Source organism: Stegodyphus dumicola, chromosome X2 (genome assembly GCF_044657685.1).
Source record: "Stegodyphus dumicola isolate Sdum_Otavi_A_Nest chromosome X2, ASM4465768v1".
Taxonomy (NCBI): Eukaryota; Metazoa; Arthropoda; class Arachnida; order Araneae; family Eresidae; genus Stegodyphus; species Stegodyphus dumicola.
Window position 1 is genome coordinate 197145255 of NC_140781.1, and position 8548 is coordinate 197153802.

The following is an 8548-nucleotide window of genomic DNA, read 5'->3' on the forward strand; positions in this document are numbered from 1 at the left end:
ACAAGACGGATTTCGTATCCCGTGGAAATTGCGGGGGCCGTACGCCGAGGGTTAACAGATGATAGTAATGAACCCGAGGATTAACATATGATAGTGATGAATGCATATCTAGTTTTGTCACAGTAGTAAATTTCATATATTACCCAAACAAATAAAAAAATATAGGTCTATTTCTTCTTCCAAAACTGAAAAAATAGCAAGCACATCGGAAGGTTTAGAAGTGGTAGGAGTGAGGAAGGGGCCTTAAGTCAAGTCGTTGGATATTAAATTGGGGTAATATACAGGTGACAAAGGAATAGATAATGCAGAATCGACGTCTATATCCTTCAAATCAGTAAGTCCAGAGATTTTTTTTCCTACTATAAAAAGCCGATATTTAGCATTTGTTGTGACGTATAAATTTTGAAATTTGATAGTATGTATGTTTTTTCTTAAAATTTTCTCGCATACAATCGCAATTGCAAAACTGCCCTAAATCTGTATGCTTTTTCGTAGTTTAAGCAATACGTGTCAACAATCTTTGCATAAAATTATTACGAAAGCTACACCTGCTTTTTCCGAAAAGCGTAAACCTTTCTCAAATATATTTTGTAACCTGAAAAATAATTAAAGTCTTTCGTTAAATAAAGTGGTCCCACTTTAAGATAATTTAATGAAGGAGGGAATATTTATAATCTATTCGCAGAGATGAAACAAATGAATGAAAAGCAATTTTGAAGCTGTTTTCATGAGAGACTTTAAAGAATGTTTTGCACTATTATTTTGAGACTACGTAATCTTTTTTTAATTTATTACAAATTAAATATTAACACAGCTTATTTTCTACGTTTCTCAGCCATAATAGCAATGCAATAAATACCAAAACTGTTTTCTGAAATATTCAATAATAGATTATGCCAATGACAATGAATCTTTCTTTCTGGAAGCATTTATTTATGATGATGCTGCAGTTGATAAATGAAATTTTCATCGAATAAAAGACATTCAGGACAGGAACTGATAAAACAATTTATCAGAAGCATGATTTATCCTTCCATTAGTTATTTCATATCCTTTTCTGAAGCATAAAAAAAAAAAAAAAAAAAAAAAAAAAAAAAATCAATAATTGTTTTTTTGTAAGTGATCATGTAACATAAATTGAAGTTCTAAGCTGAACAAAAAACAAGACAACGGACAAGCTGAACTGGAATTAAACGTTCATTATTTAACTGATGTTATTAATACAGAACGTGTGTTAAAACGATCGCATGACTAAGTTTAAAAACTGTATTATTAAGTGAAGTTATAAGGTATTTTCCCCGCCTTCTTAGCGAGCCTTCGTGGTCTGCACGCTGAGCGCGTAACTGAGAGATTCGCGGTTCGATTTCCGGAAAAGGCGTTGCTAATTTTTCATCTTGCCTGCTTCCAAAAATACCTAATGTCTCTACAGTGGCGCCCGAACTAAAAAGGGTGTTTGATGATGATTCTTCTCACCCAGGATTTCGTGATTGGATCCCCTAAAAACCTCAGTCGCCCTTTAAAAGGAGGAATATATAACGTTCTTAGCGAGGCTTCGTCGCCTTCTTAGCGAGGCTTCGTCGTGTAGTGATCTGCACGCTCAGCGCCTAATTGAGAGGTCCACGGTTCGATTCCTGGCGAAGACGTTGCTCATTTTTCATCTTGCCTGTTTCCAAAAATAATAAATGCCTCTACAAAATAGTAGTTGTGCACACATGGAAAATGTTAGTTCTGCACACATTTAAGAAATAGATGAAATGAACTACGTTTTCATATTATTTTATGTCAGGGGTCGGTAACCCTTTTTTTTTTTTTTTTTACTTACTTTTATATTTCAGAAATGCAGGTGTTAGGATGGCAGTGTGGAGCTAATAATAATAAAAATAAATGTAAATAAAAAATAAATATATATTAAAAAAAAAAAAAGAAAATCTGAAATGTTTCAGATTTTAAATTACGTCCAAAGGGGCGTTTTTTTAACATTTTGTGTGTTACATTCATTTATTAAATATCACGTTCTTCTCACTTAAACCATAAAATTCAGTTCAACAGCAATATCGCAAAATAGTTTTAAAATGAGCATATCTTTAGAATTTCCGATACAGAGACTCACGCGCTGGAGATAAACATGTTTTTTCTGTACAACGTCGCCATTGCTCGCTTTGAAATCTTTCAGTTTGTTAATCAAAAATTCGTTAAAGTTTTACAAAATAGGAAATCGATAATAAAACAAATCCCAAATTTCAAATTTGGTCTTCCACATGCCCATATTCGTAGGAGGATTACGTCATTCAAAAGTCGGTGGCTCTATGTACCGTTGTTTTATCACAATGCGAGAAACATACATACATTTATGCAGATTCTTCATTATTTAATTTCTTTAAATACAATACGGGGCTCTAATATTTGGTGGCAACAGTTTAAAAAGTGATTCGCGGTTTATAAATATTTTCGCCGAGATTCGAACTCCCAACTTCCCAACTGCTAGTTGGACGAGTTTACAATCCCACCACAAAGGCACGCGACAACGAGGGAGAAATCGGCTTACAACGTGTAACATGCATTTACACATTGTAACTAATTTACACATTAAAATCCTAGACGAAAGCATCCCTTGTCCTAGGCAGATAGTCCTCATGTGCTTTGCCATATTGCAATAATCTTTTCGTTAACAAGTTGTTAGCATTTTGCAGCTTTATTCACTGGAGAGCCACGGAGTAACAAATAGGCTTTCGTATACTAATTCTTGTAATACTGTTATTAGCCATAACAGTTTCATCATATGAATAATTCGAGACTATAATTAGACTAAACCAGATGAATTTAACCTCAACTTGGGGTAAATTTGAGAGTAAAAATATTACTGAAATGAGTCGGGATAACTGAAGGATTACGGTAAAATTTGGAACTTTTATGGAATCAGCGTACACCAGTAGCTAAGTGAATAGGAAAATTAACGCTGAATATTGGTAGTTCGATTGGAGTAGCAGTTGTGTGAGTGTGTGTAAAATAAAAAATATGAAACAAAATTATTAAATTTAATTGCAACAATTTGGTAATAAACTTTTAAATTCCTAATTGCGAAAATTTTGATTTAAAGTACAACCCATACAAAGCGTCTGCGCTTTCCCTGCAGTATTCGCTTTGCTGTAAACTTTGCCCAGTTGCTGCTGCTCAGGAATGAAATAAAGATTTTACGGCTTATAAGTATGACCGCGGTTTAGTACGCATTCCTCTTTCTCGCCAGCTGATGCTTGAATGAACCAAGCCTTTCGCTTCGCCTTCTTTCTTTATTATCTTTCGAAATGTAAACTACGTTTGTAGAAATTGTAGGGCGCGTTTAGCATTCCTAGTGTGGTACCAATTTAAGCAAAAGTGTATTTCAGAAGAATTTTTCTTGTTCAAAATAAAAGTAATATTTTAACGATTAACTCAGTTGTGAATTCCTCTCCAGTCATCTGCACAGCAGTTTTCTAGACCAAAGAGTGAATTGGTTTCATCTTCCGCTAGAATTACAACATCGCACATGCACGCACGCACACATACGAGTATATAGAAAACGTGTATAACGTGAATACAAGCTAATCACTTTTAGAAACTAAAATCGCTTCCTTCCCTTAGGCAGATAGCCTTTCCCTTTTTCGACACAATACATTAAGAATTATATGACCAAAATACAATACATACGCACCTGTTTTTTCTTCTTCAACGTTATACAGGACACCACAGATGACGGCGAAATTACATTCAGTCCTTCCACAGCTAAATTTGCAATAAATGCCTAAAGTTGCAGTAACATCTGGCGAATTTATAAGAAAATTCACAAATATTTTCATTACACTTTCTATGCATACTATTATCGGTACCTCATATCAGTGTTCCCACGCGAAGTATGTTAAGAAATGCTAACACGTTAATGTTATAAAAATTCATGGAGAAACGTATAAACAAATGACTTTATACTCGTTACCATCGTTACTTAAAAGATTGAAACGGTGACTTCCTAATTTATCTTATCTTACTCTAAAAGGAACTGAGTAAATGTAATTGCGTATGTAGCAGTTTTTGCTGTATGTATGTTATACACAGGCAAAAATTCGCTGATTCTTACTTATTAGAAGTTTTTCCTTTAAGTGATTTTGATCGGTAATAACGTCCCGACAACAATTTTAATAAATAAATTTTCAAGAAATAACTTCGTCAATTATTGTTCATAAGAATAAATACTGAGCTAAAAGAACAACACTAAAGAATTAAATTCTTTTTAAAAACAGCTGTTGACGCCTCCTCTTTTTTTTAATTTACGGGGTTGACTTGTGGCCTAGGGGTTAAAATCGGGAAACTATGGTATCAAGCCCATTCGAGTTTCTGTCTACAAGCCAAAAATACTACTTTTAACTGACGTATTAGAAAAACAGACAGAGCCAATGTCGTGTACGCATGCATAAACTGTTATCTTCCGCACAACAGCAGGTATTATAACTAATGTCTTCGGAATTCGTATCATTAGTATAATATGTAGCTTCAGTATTTGTTATGCACTCAACACATTACTCACAGCATATCACATGCATATAAGTATTTGTATGATTAGTGCTTGTCTCACTCGCAGTGTTTGTTTGTATTAGTATTTTAGTGTTTATTATTCATCTCTAGAGTTGTTTTATGTGATGTTCAGTGATGCACTACCTGTTTGGATAAGTGTCTGTATTATATGTTCATCCTGAAATATGCATGCCTCAAACGTGTCATGTTCAGGACCCATATGTCTACAATCAGTAAATACCATTCCTTCGCATTTATTAGCATCTAGCCTTTGTCTGCCATTATATGCTTTTGAACATCTTTAAATGAACTCCCGATGCGGTGCTGCTGGAGCATCAGGAGCTGCTTGTCCTGGATAGTTGTGGGCTCTTCGTAATACCGGAATAGTCAATTTAAGGCGCCGGGTGTTTGGACCCGATTTCATTTGTATGCATGAAGGCCCCGCAAAACCGGTATAATGGTTAGTGACGTTGACTGCAGTACCGATGGGCCTGAGTTCGAATCCTGGAGAAAGCATGGATGCTTGTTAGGGTATAGCGTATGTGCGGCAAGGAAGCAGTCAAAATACACAGCGAGCCAAAAGTTCTTTCGAGAGGTTTTTTTCCAGTTTGCGCCAAGAGCAATTCACTTGGCGAACTTAATATATTGCAACCTATTTTCCTTTCCCTTCCATTATGCAGGAGCGGAAAAAAGTCGCAGCGTTCCTAGCATTTTACATTGCGCATCAGCGGGAAAAAAGTGACATCGTTTCTACTTTCAAATAATTTTAACAAAGTGCATAAACCACATTTGACGTTATTATCGTCTTCAACAAATATGCCAAATATCAAAACGCGCCAATATATAAATATCTTCGGAAATTTTGAATGAAAAACTCTAATTTTTTACAGGTATGCTTAGAAATACATTTATTTTAAGATGATGGCAAACATTTTATAGATTATAATTCAAAATCTTTTTCGAAAAATTTATTAAATTTTTTGGTACTTTTCCATTTTGCCGGCGCAAGGAATAAAGTCGCCAAAAATGGTACAACCGATGCCAACTTCAATTCCTCGCTAGTAACCTTTTACGAATCATTTTCAAAACACGTCGCAGGCATTTCTTATCAGATTGATTGTTTCTTTCAATACTGGCATACAATTACATATAAGTTTAACCAGATAGTTCAATTTTATGCCTTTATGTAATTAAGTCAATTAGGAAGCAATCACACCGCTCACCCGAAGGCAAAAAGGCAAAGTCAAGGGTTAAATTCTTCAATTCTAATAAGAATGCACTAGCACTGCGGTTTCACATAATTTCCGAGTAAGCTATTCGTACGAATTGAAATAATTCTTGCATTTAAATTTGTAATCTGAATTACGATTTAACTTGAAATTAATGTAGATAATTACTGAGAAAATTAGATTTTTATATCGTATTTTACGTGAGATGAAATCACTTGGGGTCACGTGATATGAAACGGAAAATCAGGATGTAGTACCATGAAAGCGTAGTATATTCTTAAATTAATGTCTTTACAAATTTATTGTCTTTTATTTATTGTCTTTTTACAAAATTTTAAACGATATTAAAATGTTTATGCCTTCAAAATAAAAATTTCTTAGAACTAACATATGTTAACATTTTTTATGTGTATACTGTGTATTGTCGCCAATAAAGTCTTGGCGAGATTTGCGCCGGCGAAACGGAAAAGTACCAATTTTTTTAAAAATACAAATTTTAAAAATAAATCTTAAAGGATAGGCTAATTTTATTTGGAATGAATCTAAATTTCGAATTATCAAAGGAAGAACAAATAAGTTTAATAAAAAAAAGAGATAATAAATATATATCAAATTCAATTAACATTGAGGAGCTAAAATTTTGAGACCTAATTTTTTAAAATTTACTCCTGCGATTTTTACAAAGCTTGGCAGTTTGGCATAATTTGAGTACTAGAATCGAAATTTGGAAAAAAATGGGCACGTCATTTCCGAAAAAGTCCGATTTTGTTTCAAAATACATATATTAGAACAATGCTATATATAAATCTAATAAGTATCCTAAGTCGCGCTTTCGAGACATGAAAAACGCAAGTTGAATTTATCCGATAGTGGTAGAACAGGAGATATCGAACTGTCTTCTTTTTTGCGCAGTATACCTATAAGAAAAGGTCGTTCGACCTGGTAGCAAAACTTTATCCTGTACCTACGATAATCAGATTAATTTCTTATTTCGAATTGTCGTTTATATGAGTGAATATATGGAGCGTACTATTGCTTTTCTCAATAATAATATGGGTATCACAACCCATGTATCAGTTTCTTAAAGGAGTGTTTTGAAAATGAAATTCTATCTCGTAAAATACGAGTTCAAATAGCTTTCGTTCCTGCAATTTTGTCCAAAAATCAGCGAATTGATTCAGAATTTAGGACGACCAAACTATGCATTCGCTAAAACCTTGTGAAGTTCAGATAATTTAAAGTATTTTCTTGAGTGCCAATCTAGTGATTATTCTAAGGATAAGAGATTTGCTTTCAGAATGTGTGTCGACAGTGTAGAGGAGAAAGAAAACGGTAGCGGAAGAAGTTAAATAGGAGGACAAAATAATATTGATCACAGCAACATCAGGTGTAGAAATAAATTAATTCTACACATGCTATCCAAATTATGGATCCTTTAAGCCCTTTTGCAAATTACTCTGACCATCTGTAGATGAAAACATTCCTACGTAAAATCTGAAAGCAAATTTATTGTTAGACAGTTTCTCTAAAACGTCCTTTTTTAAAGGCTTTTCGAAACAGGAGCCCATTTCATGCGTAAGGTTAATTTTAATAGACAATTTCTTATAAAGATCAGTCACTCACTTTGATGTCCTACAGACACATGAATAATATTCCAACTTAACAAAAACAGTAATTTATCATATTCTTAGTTCGTTAATAGCATGGATGTTTTTTAACTTTTTATGTGTTCCTCAGGCACTACACGGAAAGGCAGGAATGTCCCGGGGAGGTTTTTCTAAGGGAAACTGACTCGTATCCACATTACACATGGGGAAAACCACAAAACACCCATGCAGGCGGCCCATTCGCCAAGACTGGAACCCCGGACCGAACTACCAGTGTTCAGCGGCTTTTACTACTCGGCCGCTGGTGGGCCACATAGCATGTATGCTGACAGATATTTTGATGAATAACATCGTAGTTACGGGTAGCGGAAGATTCTAGGAAGGGACTAGAACAGTACTACTGAGACAACAACGGTAGTTCTCAAATATGGTTCGTGTTATTTCGTCACATAAGGTTGAGAAATAATGGTTTGCATCTATTTTTTCTCCCAAATAAATGCAAAATTTTTATTTTTGACTTATTTCTGGAAAATGTACATTTTTTTAACGCGAAAATTACATCATCAATCATCATCATACATTAAGATCAATAAACGGCGATAGTTCATTTTATTTTAAGCTTCCTACGACTACGAAAGTTATCTGAATTGGATCATGGTTCTTTAAAGTGAATAAAAAAGCATTTGAATAGAATTTGTTTAAGCACTAGTTTTATTGTTAATAGGTTAAGTCAAAAATAAATTTTGTTGTGGAAGCAAACAGCACTTCAATTAGAAATGAAACAAATCCACGGAGATATCTGTTAGAATAATAAAGATAAAGAAAAATCTGATGAGAGGGAAAAAGTCACTGAATACGCAGTGATAAACACTCTCTAGAATTTGAAAACGTGTGAAAGATGCAAGAAAGGCGATTTGTACATTTTATTTTGCACATTTATTAAAAATTTGATGATTTACACAATATCTGGAAAGAAACAAAGAATATTCTTTACAAGATCGTGATAAAATAGTCAGTTTAAGAAAAAATAGTTTCACCTATCGGCAAATATCTAGAAATTTACATTTAAACGTATCAGCTGTGTTCTGCGTAATTCAGAGGACAAATAAAATGGGGAAAGTGAAAAACTGCAAGCGATCTCGTCGGCCCAAATCCTTTTCAGCAAGGGAC

The 8548-nt window shown here is 34.0% G+C and overlaps 1 protein-coding gene across 1 annotated transcript in view; it reads right to left on the reverse strand.

Annotated features, from left to right (window-relative positions):
• The window catches only part of LOC118194995 (membrane metallo-endopeptidase-like 1), a 176585-nt gene extending 172831 nt beyond the window's left edge, over positions 1-3754 (reverse strand). The window contains exon 1 of the mRNA XM_085809597.1: positions 3689-3754. The gene's annotated coding sequence lies outside the window, so the exon portion shown is untranslated. The remainder of the gene's footprint in view (positions 1-3688) is intronic.
• Positions 3755-8548: the final 4794 nt, after the last annotated feature.